The following is an 18,440-nucleotide window of genomic DNA, read 5'->3' as shown; positions in this document are numbered from 1 at the left end:
CATGACTTCATTGTAGTATCCTCTTCCATCCATCTCTATCACTCGCCTTTATCAACCAATCACCCTTGTGGCCTGATTCTGTGACAATTTCTCTCACCCTCACCTCTCTTTTTTTCTTGGTTAACCTGGGCTTCTGACTCCATCATACTTTAGGCTGAGAGCTCTTTTTATGGTAGTATTATAATCTGTTCTCGCCATATGTCCTGCCCACTGTATTAAGTTAGATTTGTCAGTGTTTAGTATTGTTGGCTTGTACTTGTATAGTTGGCTCATGCTGTTTGTCTTTCCTCCTATGCCATGTTCCATCTAGCATATATATTTCCTCAAAATTTTGTTCTCAAAGGATGTTAGTTAGTTTTCCAACTTTCTCTTACAAATCCAAGTTTCACACTTGTAGGTTAACACTGGTTGTATAATTGTACACAGTTCACTTTCTTTCTCTTTTATCCTTCTTGAGACTGATCTGGACTGAAAAATACTGTTAACTGACCAGAAGCTTTTATTTGCATTTGAGATGTGATGGGCCATTTCTTCAATTTCGTTTTTATAATTTATGTTTACTCCTTGGTATTTAAATAGATATTTTTCTTCAGTACTTTTCCTTTTTTACTCACCAACATATATTTAGTTTTATCTATATTGATTTGTACACCTACTTTCTTTGTACTTTTAAATTCCTTAACATGTTTCTCAATATCCTCTATTGTAGTTTCCACTGGTAGTATGTCATCAGCAAACGCTAGAGGATTCTTAACCTTGCTAACTCTACTTTGCCACTGTCATTGATGTCCTATGCTACCCTTTCTATTGCTATGTTGAATATGAGGGGAGGTCGACCATCTCCCAGTCTGACCCCATTCTCTATAGTGAATGCTTCAGGAGTCTCCACCAAGTACTCTTAATCTGTTCTTTGGTTGGCGCTTATGTATATTTGTCATCCTTATTAATTTCTTCAAGATTCTGAGGTCACTCATAGCATTCCAAACCCTTGGCCTTATCATATGCTTTTTGGAAGTCTACAAAGAGGACCTGCTTGGTATTCTCCTATCACTCTTTAGTTCTTTCTTCTAACCTACTATATTTTATTACCATTGACAATATCTTGTAACATGTATTCAGCAGGGAAATTCCCCTGCAGTTAGTTATATCATTTTTCTGATGCAATGGCACTATCCTCTCTCCAATCCCTTGGTGATGTTTCTTCTTTTAGAAGTTTCTTTCCTCCTTCCTGTAGTTACTCGCTGGATATGTTGTCAGGACTGGGAGCTTTATTGCATTTCAAGCGTTTAACTTCTCTCCATATCTCCTCTAACTCTAGTACCTTATCTCCTTCTTCACCTGTGTTGTGGGTTTCTTCTTGTGTTGCCATATTGGGATTAACATTCAGAAGCTCCTTGATGTACTCCGTCCATTTTTTTTATCTCCTCCACGTTTATTAGAATACCTTAATTCCTATCTTTGATCATGAACACTGTTGGCTGGAAACTTTTCCTATGCTCTTTAATGAGGCTAAAGAATCCACATACATTTTTCATTGTATTTTCTCATTCCATCTCCTCTAGCTTCCCCTTTACTTGGAATTTGGCCGACTGAGAAGTGAAGTAACATTTTGCATTTCTTTTTCTTTTTGATGTTTTCTTTTCTGGTCTTCCAATAATTTTTCATTTTTTTGCTTTGTTTTTGCCTTCTCTCTTTTGTCCAGATGTTGTTTTTGCCATCTCTCTTCTGTCCAGATGTTATTGGTTTCCTTTTTCTCCTCTCGGAAACCTTTGAAATCTTGTACCAGCTTTCTGAACATTGTCCTATATTACTTAACTGATTCTTCAGATGTTTTCCATTTCTTTTAGGTCTTCTTGAACCACTGAGGTCCATTGAGTTTCAAGTTTCATTCTTTTTATTGTAAATCTGGTTGAACATTTTTTTCATGAGCTTGTTATCATTCATTCTCATAAGGTGGCTAAAGAATTTGGGTCTTCTTTTTCTGATGGAATCTGACAGTTTCATTATATTTGTAAATATTTTTATTACTTCTGAATTTGTATTCGTTTTCACCAATTTTTCTTAGACCTAACTTTTCTTTAGATTTTATTTTTTTCCTATTGCATTTATTTCTTCTGATTTTAAACTGGTTCAATTAACATATTGCAGTGCCTGATTTTGTTGTAAATGTTTTGTTGAGATATTCTTTTTGTTGTAAATGTCTTTTGTTAGTCAGTAGGCCAAAAAACTTAATTTTTTTCTTTGTTTGATCGGCTTCTTTATCTAAACTATTAATTTGGATTATTTCTCTAGTTATTTAAATTTATTGACTGAATTTTCAAAATCTTGCACTTTGGGAATTTGGGAAAATCTTTGATGTTGATCCTCAATTCTGTCTTTTTGAAGGAAATTTTTTGTCCTACTTTCTCTCTGATTCTTTAAAGTGGTATAATTGGTGTTGTTTTGAGATTCGCTGAGAAAATTGCAATATGAGGAAAGACTTGGGAGTTAATTCCAATTACTTACAATTTCATACCCAATTTTTTGGTGGTGTGCTCCAGTCATTATACCCATACCTGTTATTGTATATTATTAAAAAAAAAATGACGAGAATATATTAACCCTCTCTATCAAATAGTCCTTTACTTAAGTGTAATTGTTGGGATGTAAGTAAAAATTAATTCTAGCAGATAATTAGAAATTTATGACATCTATTATTACTATAATTTGAAACTTTAATTGTAATTTGGAAGTAGTTAATGTTGTTCTTATAAAATTGTATAGATTTTAAGTTTTAATATAAAAAATCAATAAAAATAAAAAGAATTATTGATTAAAAAATTTTTAAATTATATAAGTTGATTTTTTATTATTATTATTATTTAATGCAATGATGCAGCTGTTATTTAGTAGCTTTAATGCTTTTTGAATTTTTAGAGAGTAATTTTTGAAAACCAATCAATTTGAGGCTATTACTCAGAATAGTTTATGTCTTGGTAAGAAAATAATATATAATGAAAATCTTTATTATTATATTATAAACGTATAAAATCTATTTTTTAAATAGGAATTATTGTTAAATATTAATCTGTGTTTCTGATTGTTTATTGTAAATAAAACAGTTTTGATTGAATGTTTTTTAGTATAAATGTTAACAGTAGTTGTGATTAGTTGTAACTTTGCTGTGTTAAATTATAGTAAGATATTGTGATTTATTATATGTGTTTGTAAAATGTCTACTGTAAATCTGTGATTATGGTTTTGTCGGTATTGTTTATTACCAATGTAGATAATATTAACATTATTTGTAATTGAAATATGTAAACATAGGTGAAACTTTGTAGTACAGATTTTAATAAGCTTGATTTTACTTATTATGTTAAAAATATTATGATCAATTCTGTAATGTATTATTTTTCCACTTTTAAATTAATAATTTTAAGATAAAAAATATCAGTTTTTAGGTAATTTGCATTAATATTAAAAATAAATTAGAAAAATGACTGATGAAAATTCACCATATTGTTGTTATCAATGATGATTGATGGTGAAGATAATATTAAGGAAATACTTTTTCATGGACGACTAACAGATTTACTTCAAATAGACTTGTTCAACCTTTTGAGTTGTAAAAGTTGTAAAAGCAATTGAAAATATTAATAATGTACATAAAGAACACCTGTTTGAAGTAAATTTTGTATTTTATCATGCAAGTTAATAGTTTTGGTTACAAATCTTTGATTTGGCATTGGTGTGCTATAATTGGTATGAGAAATTGCTTTCATTGCAACAGTATTGTGAATCTAATCAGGAAGTGAGCTTCAACAACAGTTTCACAGATGTTTAAAATACTAAATTAGAATAGGCTTCGTGATAAATAAGAGGTCTGGTTTATCCAGTTGGTAACATAGTTATTAGTTTGCGTCTTCTACTACATTTGGATAGGAAAATCTTTTGACAGTTTGACAGACACAGAGATCTGGCACCCCACTAAGTCCTAATAAAGACCTAACTGTCCTGCTGGCCATTGAAAGATACCACAAATGAAAACCAGGGTGATAGTCCCCACAGCCCTCATTTAATCATAAATTTTATAATTGTACAAAAAACTGTAGCTTCTGTTATTTAAAGTTTCTTTTTACTTCATGCCCTTTTTTTTCTAAGTTGATGTTCTCTGTTATGTTCAGTATTATGTAGCAATCAGCTTGTAAGGGATGCAGTTTACCATTAATATCATTATCATTAAAAAAAAGCATATTCAAATTTTATGAATTTTACATTCGAATTAAATAAAATGTTATTTATTTGACATAATTTTGACTTATTGTTGTTCACTTGCAAATTCCTAATCTTGTTCTGTTTTTGGGTTTTCTAGCTTGTTTTTGTTATGATTTTTTTGTTGGGTAATGAATTAAATTGGGGTTATTTCGTTAAATACAATTCTAGCTCATACAATTTTGTTAATATAATTCTGGCCTGTGGACTCGGGTCTTAAGTTTAGTTCATGATGTGAAAATAGACATTTTTACTGTTTACTGCCAGATTTATTGGATCAGTCAATTTTACCTTATGAGCTTATATCTTATTTACACTAGATGTAGCAAAATAGTTTACAAATAGAACTTTTTATAGACCTAGAACGATTAGAGAGTTGCTTTGATGACCGGTATTCTGATTTCTTAATCAGCTAGTCTCACAAGTTTAGTATTTTACAAGGATCTGAATTTTTTTATGTATTATTTCATTTGTCTCCTCACCTTCCTCATTAAAATGAAATAATAATAATAATAAAGGTATAATGAATAAAATATTAGATGAAAAAATATGTTTGATTAGTTAATAATGAAAAACTAATATGTCTGTAAATATTATCTTTATACTCATATACCAGGATAATAAAATGATATTTTCAAAATTTTTTTTAAATAATAAAAATGATTCCTGATTCAACTGGAAAATGTTACCATATTTTTAATTATTTAGAAAATGTAAGTTTACCCATTTATTGAAACAGTTATTATATAATTTTATAAAAGTATCCACTATTAAACATTTATTAGGTATATACAATTTATTTGTGCTAAGTTGATTAAGATGCAATTACAATTTTTGTAGTAAATTTTTCAGCATTTTTAATTTTTATATGTAGCTAAACTGCTACATATAAAACATAGTTGTTTTAGAAGAAAAGGTTTATGGATGCAATCGTTACACTTTATCTTTAATTAACTTTACACTTTATCTTTAGAGTTGTATGTTTCTGAATTCTATTTCTAGAGTAAAAGTTTTGTGGTGTAAAACTGTCGATTGAGGAGATGGCTTTGATCCAACTATATTCTATTATTTATATACAATTATTATTTAGACTGATAATACAAAGGTATTAGTAAAATTATTATATGATTCTGCCAAATAATGCTAATTTATTTGTTTTATGATGTGTCTTGAGCAAAAGTCTTTGATATAAAAAATTTTCCAAAACAATGTTTTTAAATATACATTTTTTTGAAGCATAAATACTTTTGTACATCTTGGTTGCACTAATCTTGTTTGATGCATGGTTCATTGTTAGTTAAAATAAAAAATGTAAACCATAAAACAAAGAGTAATAACATACATTTAAAAAAATTATTTAAAATGCCGCTTGGATATCTCACAGATCTGTATAACTACACTGGACTATATAGTAAAAAATGTAAAACACAAATTACGTTTTGTGTATTTACACACACACACACACATATATATATATATATATATATATATATATATATATATATAAATTATCACATCCTGATTTTACTTATTAAACTTTTAATTGAAATAGATTTTAGCTATTTTATAGATGAACTTTTTATTAACAAGTTATACATGTGTATTATTTGTTTAATTTAAAACACTTATTTCTGCAGGATGGCAAAAGAAATCATTTTCTTAAATGTAGATTTATATTGGTTTGTAATTTCTGACAGTTTTCTTTGACATTTATTGCAGTATTTACTGGAATTAGTATTTTCCATGTTATGTAAAATAGTGTATCATAGAATTTATCTATTAGTAAGATAAAGATTTTAACAAGGTTATTTTAAGTTCAGTTTAAATTTTGTGTGTTAAAAGTAAATTTTATCGGTCCTTGATGATGTATTTTAAGTAATGGTGGAATAATTAGTTGATAAATGTATATCTTGAGAAATTTGAGTAATGTTGACAGTGTTATACGGTAACCAACAAAAAAAAAAATATATATATATATATTTCTTGAGGGATTGCTTGTGAATTAATTTTTACATTGCTGAAGAAAGAAGCTTTTAATTAAAATTATTGTTATTTATATTTCAGTTATGCCTGTATTAAAAAAAATAATTACTAGATAAATATTTTTAGGTATGTTTTATGTAATGAATGTTTTAATTAATGTGAGATATTTAACTGAATTTGTCTTAAACAGCTGTAATATTAAATCTGTCATTGGTAATAAGAAATAGATGCAAATTTTAAATCATTTTTTTGTATTAGTTTATTTAAAATTTATTTTTGTCCATGATCATAAAATTCTCTTTATTTTTCTTGTAATTTCCTTGTTTTGTATTTGCTTCCGGTATTCTTTTTCTCCTGATCTTCTTTCAAACTCCTAATTTTTTAATCCTCTACTTCATCACATTTATATTTGCACATCAAATTTAATTAAACATTTTTAATTATTTATGTTTTTGGATTGGGAAAAATATAAAAAATTAATATCAAGGTGTCAATAGACAATTTAATTAGTGACTATATATATTAGTAAAAGGTATAAAGATTGTTAAAAATAATTAAAAATATATATATACATCACTGTGAATAATTATTAAACTTCATTATTAATATATTAGAAAAACACTAGAATTTAATTATCGCTACTGTTTTAATTGTTAAAAAACTATTCATTAGTTTCTTTTATTTCCCCACTGACTGGCTGGGTGGTTTGTGCTTAGAAAGTTTAAATTTAAATTTTAAGTTTTAAATATACTTTAATAATGACTGTATAAGCTGGTATTTTTTATTGACGTTTTGAAAACAAGTTTGGTATTACTTTAGGTCTCATGGTGGAAATGGGGGGTTGAAAATGAACTTTCTTTACATTTTAAGGTGTCTGAAAATACCGTTCACTTAAAATGCAATTCCTTTTATACATTTGCCTATGTATAAGATTTGTGGCTCAAAAATTTTCAAAACTACTTGGTCAATTTCATTGAAATTTAGTTATGCTGTAGTAGTGCATCTGAAGTTGTGCATGTGTGCATTTGATGAAGATTGGTTGAATCAGCTCAGTTTAAAGTAATCAATAGACAACATAACCTCCTCTTGAGGTAATCATTGTTGTTAAGAGCAGTTTATGATGAAGATTTTTATTTGAGGTTATGTTTGAGGTCATAACTTCATAACGTACCTCATAATGTACTCATAATGTTCAGTGATGCATTTTTCATATGCGCTTATGCAATGAATTACAGTGGTGTGCGAGCTGAAAATTGATGCTTGTCTGTAGGTCTACTCGTTAATTGAACATATGTAGTGCATTGTACTCTGAAAAAGGTGCACTTCTGACTCCAAAAAGGGCAATTGAAATGAAAAGTCAGTCCTGCATGAGAGTTTTTGTTCTTTTCACTTAGTTTTCTTACTTTCATTTCTTTTTAGTTTGTTTGTTCCTTTTAATATAATGGAATGTCAATCTATGAAATTAACTGGTGATCTGTTGTTAGAAAGACAAAACTTAAGCTGCATAAATTGATAATTTGTGAAAGTTTAAAGAAAAAACCTTAGAAATCCTCCACTGTAAGTTATATAAAATTGTTTTTATAAGAGATTTTTTGTTAAAAATCAGAACGCAAAAAGTTTTTTTTGGATACAGTTAAATTGTTAAGTAAATTATAAGATAAAAAATAAATTTAATCATAATCCATAATAATCTTTTAATATATAGACATGTGAATAATGTTATTTTAAATACATTAAATATAAATAATTCACTATTCAGAAGGTGCTATTGAAAATTGTTTTATGGACATTTTTTCTTACACACTGAATGGGATGCAGAAAAAAGTTTTTTAATTAATATTATTTAAAAATTCATTGACAGAGTATTATTACTTCTGTAAAAGAAATTTTTTTAATTGTATTTTAAATAAAAGATGGAAGTTTTTTTATATGGTATGGTAAGTCATCCAAAATGGCAACAGAAATATATCAATCTTGATTTGCTCCTTAACTGTGAAGAGTAATAATTGCAGTTCTACTGTACAGTGGCTAGTTTCTTCCATTTAACTTTTACATTATTGTTTTACATTGTTTACACAATAATTGAAGTTGTAAATGGTGTATATAGTTAAAAATTAGAAACATATATGAGGTCTGTAAATAAAGTAATGGGACTAGTTTCTTTTTTGGCAGCCAAAGTGGCAGCACTGTAAAGTTACTAGTAAACATATGGTTTTATGACAGCTGATTTATATTAGGTATTAATATTTTTAGCTTATTGCTGCCACGTGAGACTTAAACAAACTTTTCCTGAAATGAGTTTTTGTTGTGCATTACAAAAATGAGTGATACCAGTTATTTGCAACATTATGCAATCAAGTTTTGTGTTAAACTCTGTGATAATGCTACTAAAACTTTTTCAAAATTGAAAAGGATATATGGAGATGAAACTCTGTCATGAGCCCAAGTTTTTAGGTGGTTTAAAGCATTTTCAGATGGCCAGGAATCAGTTGTGGACGTTCCATGCTCTGGAAGAGAGTTAACATCAAAAAGTGACTGTTGAGTGAATCAGAAACTTGGTACGGTACTGGCGGATTAACTGTCCAGAATTATTGCAAAACAATTGAATTTGAACCATACCACAGTCCGTCAAATTTTGACAAACGAATTTGAGATGAAAAAAGTTTGTGCAAAATTGGTCCCAAAAAACCTCACTGTTGAACAGAAAAACAATAGCGTGGAAGTATGCTAATCTTCTAGTGTGAATTGAAACTGATCCTGATTTTCTAAAAACTATTATTACTGGTGATGAATCTTGGATATTTTTTTTTGAATCAGAAAGAAAACTCCAGAGCAAGGAGTGGCACACTACAAACTCACCACGTCCCAAAAAAGCAAAAATGAGCAAATCAAAAATTAAAACCATGCTAATTTGTTTCTTTGATAGTAATGACATTGTCCATAAGGAGTTTTTGCCTACAGGACAGACTGTAAATCAGTATGGTTACTGAAAAATTCTTGAAAGACTGTGGAAAAGAGTTGCCCGTGTGAGACTAGCTATCAAAGACAACTGGATGCTGCATTATGACAATGCACCTTCTAAATAGTTCCCCTGGGAAGCCATGCAACGCTTCAAACAGTTTTCCCACTCTTCATAGTAGTGTTGGAACTCAGAAACCGTAATATCCTTCAGATGGTCGGTCATATATTTTTTTTGGCACTTTCAATTAATGAATTTTTGGCAAAGAAAAATATTCCTGTAGTTCTTCAACCACCTTATTCACCTGACTTGAGTCCCTGTGACTTTTTCCTGTAACCGACTTTAAAAAAACCTCAAATGACACCATTTTGGAACAGTAGAAAACATTAAAAAAATATATAACCGACCATCTGAAGGATATTACGGTTTCTGAGTTCCAACACTACTATGAAGAGTGGGAAAACTGTTTGAAGCGTTGCATGGCTTCCCAGGGGAACTATTTTGAAGGTGATAGAGTCCATGAATAATTGGATTTTAAATAAAAAGTTTTTCTGAACCTGTCTCATTACTTTATTACAGACCTCGTATATAAAAAGGTTTTTTATCTTGTGTTTCAACCCTTTGTAAAAAAAGCCTTTTTTTTTGCATTTTTAAAGTTTATGCAATCACTTTATTTTATTTTTATAAAATAAAATGTGAAATTTATAAAAACTCGATGTCAGTGCTAGCTATCACTGTAAATTAATTTTCTTCTGACATTGTTGTTGAAAACTTAGTGTTAAGGTGTTGTATAATTATTGGTGTCCAAACTGGGTTATGAAGGAGCTTTTTTATTTATGATGTGTTTAGAAAGTTGTTATGGTATGTGTATGCATGAATGTTAGTATGTATGTGTGTAATTTAAATTGAATTTGTTCATTTACAACATTGTTTTAATTTATTCTTGTATGTTTTGTTTATGCATTCATTTGTATAGTCAAATTTAAGTAACTGAAAATATACAAATATACAAAACCCGTTATAAAATATTTTAAATGAACAGACCCAATTTAAATCACACATTTACAACTTGCATACATCATAACAAGAGATATTTTTCATGTGCCAGGGACACTTACTGAAGCTTCACAAAGAGCAAATGCTAGCATAGATTCACCTCAAAGTAAAGTCTACAGGTTGTTTTTTTATTTAAAATGTGGATATCATGTTGTTTAAATATGTTGTGAATATCAAAAAATACATGCTCATTTGTGGGTGATTTTCTGCTGAATAAATTGAGTTCATTTTTAATAAATATTTAGCAATTTTGCATTTACTATCATCATCACTATTCAACATTGAAAAATCTGTATTTCTGTGGAAATGATATGAATTGAAACTCATTTGATTTAAGTCTGTTGTTTGTCAGTCAGTATTTCTTAGTTTCTCATAATATGGAAATTGGTTGTGTAGATAGATATAATCTATGTCGATAGGTAGGTCACCTCTAACAACAAAAAGTCAGTTGAAAGGATTGTTGCTGCAAATATGTTTTTCTTTTTGGGGGTGTTATTTATGTATAAAAATAACCTTTAAAATTTTTCTTTGTTACTACAGTAAAATTTTGAAATAATTATTTTGGTTATTTTATTAAAATATATATTTTTTAATATTGCTTTCCTCTTTCAGAACTGTGGTAATCATGGACATTTCATTACATTTTTGTTTTGTTAAAATAATTTTTTCTTTTGTCATTCAAGACAGTTTTAGTATTTTGGTGTGTGCTATTTTGAATTGTTCACTATTAATTCATTGTTATATATTGATTTAAAAAAAAATGCTTCACTTTATCATTTCCATATGTCTTAAATGTGCAGTATGAGAAAATTAATTAATCTTTCTTAATATATATATATATTTTTTCTTTTAATTTCAGTACTGTAATATACAATGCATTATGGTAGTAAAATAATTTATTTTCACTAAATATTTAGTGAAACCATCTGGTCTTAAACTTGATTGCTTTATTATTTAACTTTTATAGAAGTTGGGATCAAGGACTACTCAAGGACTACTTGTATAAGAATATCAGAAGTTTTCTTTATAAAATATTTTTTCAAGAAACTGTTCCTTAGGTCCTGTATAAGGATTAATTATTGAAATCGATGAGTTTATATCAGTAATAAAATTACAACTCCTAAATCTGGTTCTAACGCAGCAGTCTACTATGAGAACTAATTGAAATGTATAAAATTGTTGAATATATTTGTCTAGTGAAGTGTGACAGAGTGTAGTTAAAGAATACTTTATTAAAGCATCTTCTAGTTCCACCACCCTTTTCACTGTTTTTCTTACAGTTATTTTTATTTATATTTATTACAGAGTTTGCGACTGAATATTTAATACTTCTTTCATATTGACCTTAATTTGGTCTAGTGTTAATGGTTTGTTGCTGTGAATAACAGACTTTTATTTCAATTAACTCAAAATAAAAAAAATCTGGTGATGTCAAATCTGAATATCTTTGGAGGCTATAAGACACAACCAGTATGATCATTTGTGTAGGATGATGTTGTGCTATCACGTTGTAAAAAGACAGTATAGATCATCTTTTCCAAGAGTGCAATGAATTGAGATAAAATATTCTGATATGTTTCTACATTTAAGGAGCGCAAAAAAAATAGGACTAATTATATTTTTTTATGATATTCTCACCAGCCACTCATCTTCTGCAGATGCAATAGTTTTTCATGATATATGTGGCGCTTTTCAGTGTTCCAAATCGGAACTGTTTTTACTGCTTACGTAGATATCTAATTGGAACTACATGTTATCAGACAAAAATTGTGAGTTCATAAGATAATCCCTTCTGGCATAAATTGATGAAACCAATGACAAAATTGTAGTAGTTTTTCAAGTTTGGATCAACTATTTGAATTTGAAATATTACACTATTTGTGGTCGAAAGGTTTAACAATTTGTTGCCCGATGAATGGTTGATTTTCAATTGACAGATATCTAATTTATTTCTTTTTTTTTGGTGAGGCAGTTAATCAGTCATTGATTTCAGCAACTGTGTCTGCATTCAACATTTACCTTGATCTTTTGTGTTCCTTGACATGAATGGAACCTCTCTGTCTGAATTTAGTCACTGACCACAGTATCAAAATCTCATTAGAAACTGGTCTATCTCCAGTACTTTGGTGAAAAAGTTGAGCACAGCAGTCACTCATTGATCATGCGCTGAAGTATGACTCAATAATAAAATATCTTTCCTCTTGTGAAAACACTAATTTCTCACCAACAATGCTCTGAGCATTTCGATTGGTTTATTATGACTTCTGGTGTTATTTTCTACTTTGTTGCATTAGTCAGATGTTGAATGAAACCATTGCAGTAAAACTTGAGGAAGTAAGGTAGTCAGTTCAAGTTTTAAAACTGATATGATGGGTAGAGTTTTGTATAAGACACCTTGAATATTGTATAAATTACTACTTCAATAAAAACAACCTTATTTCTCATTGAAAGAAGTAAATTAATAGAAGAATATGCACTGCTTTAAATTATGCATGCTACTTCATAATATATCATACATACTGCTTTTTGGAGCAATTATATTTGAAAGGCTTTACAATATTATCTGAAGATGCATAATGGTATATGCAGAGTAGCAACTTCTTAATAAATAGGACATATCTTATGTATGTATATATGTAGTGTGTGCCTCATGTGTGTGTTATATGACTACATCATATATCACGTAGATGTAACATTATTTTGCTACACAAAGTAGTAGTCTGATTACTGAAGTAATGTCAGAGTATACCAATATTATAAAATATTACTTCACATATTAATTATACCTTCTCTCTTTGTCTATTAAAAATTGCATCAAAATTAAAAATTGTCGTAAAAATTAATCTGGCAAAGATTACATAAAGTTGTTAAATTTTCTAATAAAAAAATAACAAAAGAATCTCAAAACTAATTAAAAATGTTGAAGGATAAAAAAAAATTATTAATGAATAGCACTCTACCAGTCTCCACAGAGAAGTGATAGCACTCCCATTTTTCGTTCGAAAGTCCTGGGTTTGAATCCTCCCAGTCAGGCATTTATCTAACACACTACAAAATATATTCCTTACTATCCAGAAAAAAGTGTGGTAAATGTAATTGGGTATATTAGGTCTGTTGTTATGGAAGAGAGAATAAATAAATAAATAAAGTAAAAAGTGAAGATTGTTTGCTAACCTCTCCAAGGTAACATAATGAGAAATGCTACATTACAAGATGTTAACACATCTTGTAAGTATTTTAAACATAGCATAAACACAACATAGGCTGTGTTTATTAACATAGTTTTTTAGGCTTCAACACCTGAAACAGCTGTAAACTGTGTGGATGTATACATAAGTGTTTCCTTCAAAGATTGCTCACTGTCATCATTGGTATTGCTAATTCAGTATTGACCTTCCAAACAGATTTTTTTAGGACTGTATAGGAAAGATTCCCTTACATAATCAACACTTTTTTCAGATACCCTTGGTTGTCCTGTACTTTTTCCTTTACATAAACAGCCAGATGTTTTATGAAGTTGATGAATGTTATTGTCAGTTGGAGGATTACAATTAAACTTTCTATGGAATACATGTTTAACTACTGATTCATATTTAGCGAACTGCGAAACACTGAAGGCTTTCTGTTCAGGAGTGGCCATCTTTGTTAGTGGCTCTGTCAACCGGAAAGATAGGGAATTAATCTATGGCATGCGTGTGACTAAACCTGGGCTTTTTGCTGTTTAATTCTAGCCATAAATCAATATTGTACAAGTCATTCAAGAGATATTGTAAAAATTACAATATCTCTGATAATGTTTTTTGTACTTGGTGTATTGAGAATAAAATTAATCATATTAAAATTAATCAAATTAAATCATGATTTAAATCTTTGTCTACATTAGTGGTTATCAAGTCTAGGATTTGGTAGTAAGGGTGCAAAATCCTTATCTTGTTCCCCAGAACTGTCTTATCTGATATCCCAAAGATTATCTATAGATTGAATGTAAAATCTGATTTTTGATAACAGGCCCCTTAGTGGCTTATTAATCCATAACTACATGTTGCTAATAGTTAATATTGTTACACTGGGCTTTTTTTTTACTATTGACACTTCAATATTTTCGTTCTATAGGTACTGCATTCAAATCCTGGTCAGGCCTTTTCATGCACTAAAGAATTCATCTCTTATCCTAAAAAATATAACCAATAAATATATTTTGTAATGGTCTCATAGTAATGTCTGCATGTCTTTTCTTTTACGAGTATATTCCAAAGAAAGTGGGAACAAAAAATCAAATTCTGTAATAAAAGTATAAAGTCCTTAAAATATAAGAAAGCTTATTTTTTACAATTTAATATTTTTGGGCTGCTGTTTATAAACATTGTATATTTTGAACTAAATTATATAATAGCATAGAACCCATTGAATTCTTTTAAAATTGAGTTATACGTTTTGTTGTTTTACATTTTTATTATTTTAGTAAATTAATAAATTGAATAATTTGTCATGACAGTTTTGGAGATTCTGGCAAAAGTCTTGCTTAGTATCTCCACATCAGTTAAACTTAATCTATGGCCATGCTATAATCAATATAATAATTCAATTATCAGTTAAGTAATCGGTAAAAGGATACTTAATGCTTTTTCTTGTAAAAGCTGACTAAAGAGAAGCTCAGATTAAAAAAAAGCTCAAAGAACAAAACATTCATTAATTAGATTTAAAATTGTTATCAATCTACATTCAAATTAGCCCTTATGTTTGTATTTTATTTGAATGTTTTTTTTTTTTTGCTCATCCATTGAGATAGGTTGTATTGATGTTACTTCATCTGAATCTACTATCATATCAATGAGAGTATGTTTAATCCTTTCAACGATCTACATGGCAAATAATATGTTTTGTCTCTTGCCATACTCAAATACTGGTAGCATGTAAAGGGTCTTGTAATAATTTTTTAATTGTGTTATATTTTTGACAGATGTATTTATCTTGAAGGTCATAAAATGGATACTGTTTTTAAGTAGAATTTTACCTGTTGTAATGTTGTTTAATTGGTGTTTAGATGAGTATAATTATTCACTTTAAAGAAAGAGCTCTGTTAAATTATTATTTTAAATAAGCTAGAAACAATAAAGTGCTCAAAAACTGTTTAAACATTTTTTGTTGTTTTTTTATTGTTAAAAATGATTTTTGAACATTCTTATAACCAGTTACTAATTTTATATAATATATGTGTTAAATCATTATTAATTTGAAATTTCCATAGCTTTAACAAATATTTTAGTTGGAAGAAAAATAATCTTAAATGAAAAAAGATAAAAATGAAGTGTAATTGTTTGGTTTTACTGTGTTTTTTATTATTGAAACCAGTTAATATTACTCCTCGATGTTAAGAAAGCTCAGTTTGTGTGTGGATTGGGGATGTATTGCTTAGCTGTTGGGGAGGCATAGGAAATCAACACAAACACAGCATGCATTCAGTGAGCACTGTATGCTGTGAATACATGAAAGCGCTGTATGGCAAAGTTGTCTGTTTCCCTTTATTTACATATTTTACTTTTATTTACATATTTTTATATCCAAACTTTTTTAAGTGATTTTTATTTTTTTTATTTTTATCTATTATTTTTACGCTTTAATATTTTTATTTCTTTATTTTAATAAAAAGGAGAAGTGGAAAGAAAGGAAGGATACGTTTTTTTTTTATTTGATAGCCCTATCCCATCCATGTCATCTGTACCATTACTGCCTGATGACAAATTGATCGGCACTATCATCACTGCTTTTGCTGTCATTGTTAACTATTTTAAACCTTTCAGTTTGCATGTTGGCATCTCTGCCTCCAACCTAATTATGTTCTGTCTTTCAGATGTGTTTTCAGAACTGCTTCCAATATCCAGATGCCATTTTTTCTCAGCCATTTCTTTTGTTATATTTTGCCAATATGAGATGTTTTCTTTCATAACCTGACTTTATTTTCGCCCACATCAGGTTTAGTTCAGGGTGGTACACTGTCAGTTTAATATGTTGTGATATAATCCTTAAATATTTTGTCAAAGTAGTAATCTTCACAGCAGAATCAGTTAATTGCACTAATCTGTACAGTTCAGTTTTTAACTTTCACTAAGGATGAATTATTTCTCATCTTTGCAGCTATTATAATGGTTCTTGTTCTCTGCAATTTCTGATACCTGTGTGTAGTTGTATGTTATGATAGATTTTGTCATCAGTTACTAACACTAAACTAGGTGCATAAAGTTTTATGTATTAATTTTGTTTCCAGCTATTTTTTGTAACTGTCAGCCCATTCATGTTGTTCCATTATTCTACTTCCCTCTGGCCTGATTTAAAAATTAAAAGCTTATTCAGAATCTCCTCCTGCAACACTGTCACCGTTCATTAGTATCAGCTTCGATCATTTGGATGTGAGTTTTTTGTGACCATTAATAGAGTCTTCAGTTCCACCATGTCTTGAATGAATGTATGACTCATCTCAAAAACTTATTTTTTTCTTTCCTGCCTGTAAATTATAATTTCTTTTTTTTGCTTGAATTAATTCACACCATGAGCTTGAAGTTTGTGAATGAGAATTTAAAATGGAAATTTTGTAGATATGAAAAATGCCATGCTTGAATGAGATTTGAACTTAGAACCTACGGATGATAGGCTGACTAAAACATTCCACCACGAGGATCAGCAATGATTTGTTTTTAATGATTTTCTCATTTGAAGATTATATTGTATTTTTATATCAAAATGAAATTATCATTAAATTGTACATATCAAAATTAAATATGTTCTATTAAAATTGATTTGATTCACAGTAAAAGTTGTAGTAAAAATTTATAGAAAAAAATTGGTAAAGTTCCATGTTTTCTACAGGAATGCATGTTTGTACAGATCCAGTAATTACTGTTCTTAGAACCACTGACAACTTCCTTAAAATTACCAATTTTTTGTTTTCTACATGAAAATTGTGTGTAAAAGTTGCCAATATTAACTTTCTTCTTCATTCTTTTATGAGATTTTCTAGATGTACTGAAATTTTCTTTCTTTCACAGTTTATTTGATTCTGTTATAACTTCATACAACTTGTTATCAGGGCTGGATTTCTAAATAGGCTGAGTAGGCTGCAGCCCAGAGAAGAAAATTTTGAAAGGCGGCAGTTTTATAACTTCTCAAATAAAGGGAAAATTAAAAAATAGACCTGTTTTGATTTTTAGTACTTAAGAAAGGAAACTATTCAAATTTGTACCTTAAATTCATGTAGGATACGGCCTTGTAAATAGGATTTAATGAAATAAGAATTATGAATTTTAAACATTGTAATTGTGTTATATACATAAAAAACCATGTTGCTTGACAATATGTTTGATTTGATCTCATAGCACTGGCCATGTGTATGAATACGCTGTAGGCCCTAATTGGAACATGGAACACAATAAACAATAAACATGATCTTTTCGATAAAATAAATGGAATGGCCGGTCCAACTTTTCATCTAGATCAAGCTGGCAACACTGCACCAGTGCAGCAACACGCAAGCTGAGACAGTAACAGTTGCCCTTCTAACCTTATTTTGTTATGTTTCTGTGAATTTGGCTGGCGTTTGTGATCAGTGGTCAGTATTAAAGTTGTGTCATGTCATGTTGCAGTATTACTGAGGCAGTATTACTATATCCTTAAACAATGATTTAAGGATACTTAAATATTTGTTGCGGTGTATATCTGAAGTCTGTTTAAAATATTTTATTAAAGTGCAGTTACGTTTAAAATCAGTATGGGTGATGGTAGGAAAAGACTTAAGGGTGCTGAATACAAAAAATGATCCAAACTGAAACTATAAGAACAAAAACGTCTCCTTAAACAAGATCACCAAAATTAGATTCTTTCTTCAAAAGTGATATTTTTCCAGTCAAAGAGAAAAGAAAAAGATGAAGAATTGGAGAGTGTAAATCATGTTTACGATTTAGTTGCTGACATTCAACAGCTACCTTTTTATCTGAATCTACTAAGTGGTGTAGAAGTAAGTCTAACCGATGTGAGCACACTGTTAAGTCTGACATTAATATTCAATGTTTAGAAGTATTTAAAGAACCAAAACAAGTAAAACTTTTAAACAAGGCCCAGCTTTATGGGTTTTAGACGATGCTACTAGATATTTAAAAGCAAAATATGGCCTTGACCGAAATATACCATTAGATTT

The sequence above is a fragment of the Lycorma delicatula genome, chromosome 2 (assembly GCF_047948215.1).
Source record: "Lycorma delicatula isolate Av1 chromosome 2, ASM4794821v1, whole genome shotgun sequence".
Lineage (NCBI taxonomy): Eukaryota > Metazoa > Arthropoda > Insecta > Hemiptera > Fulgoridae > Lycorma > Lycorma delicatula.
The sequence above is the reverse complement of the archived record's forward strand: the minus strand, read 5'-3'. Positions refer to the sequence as shown.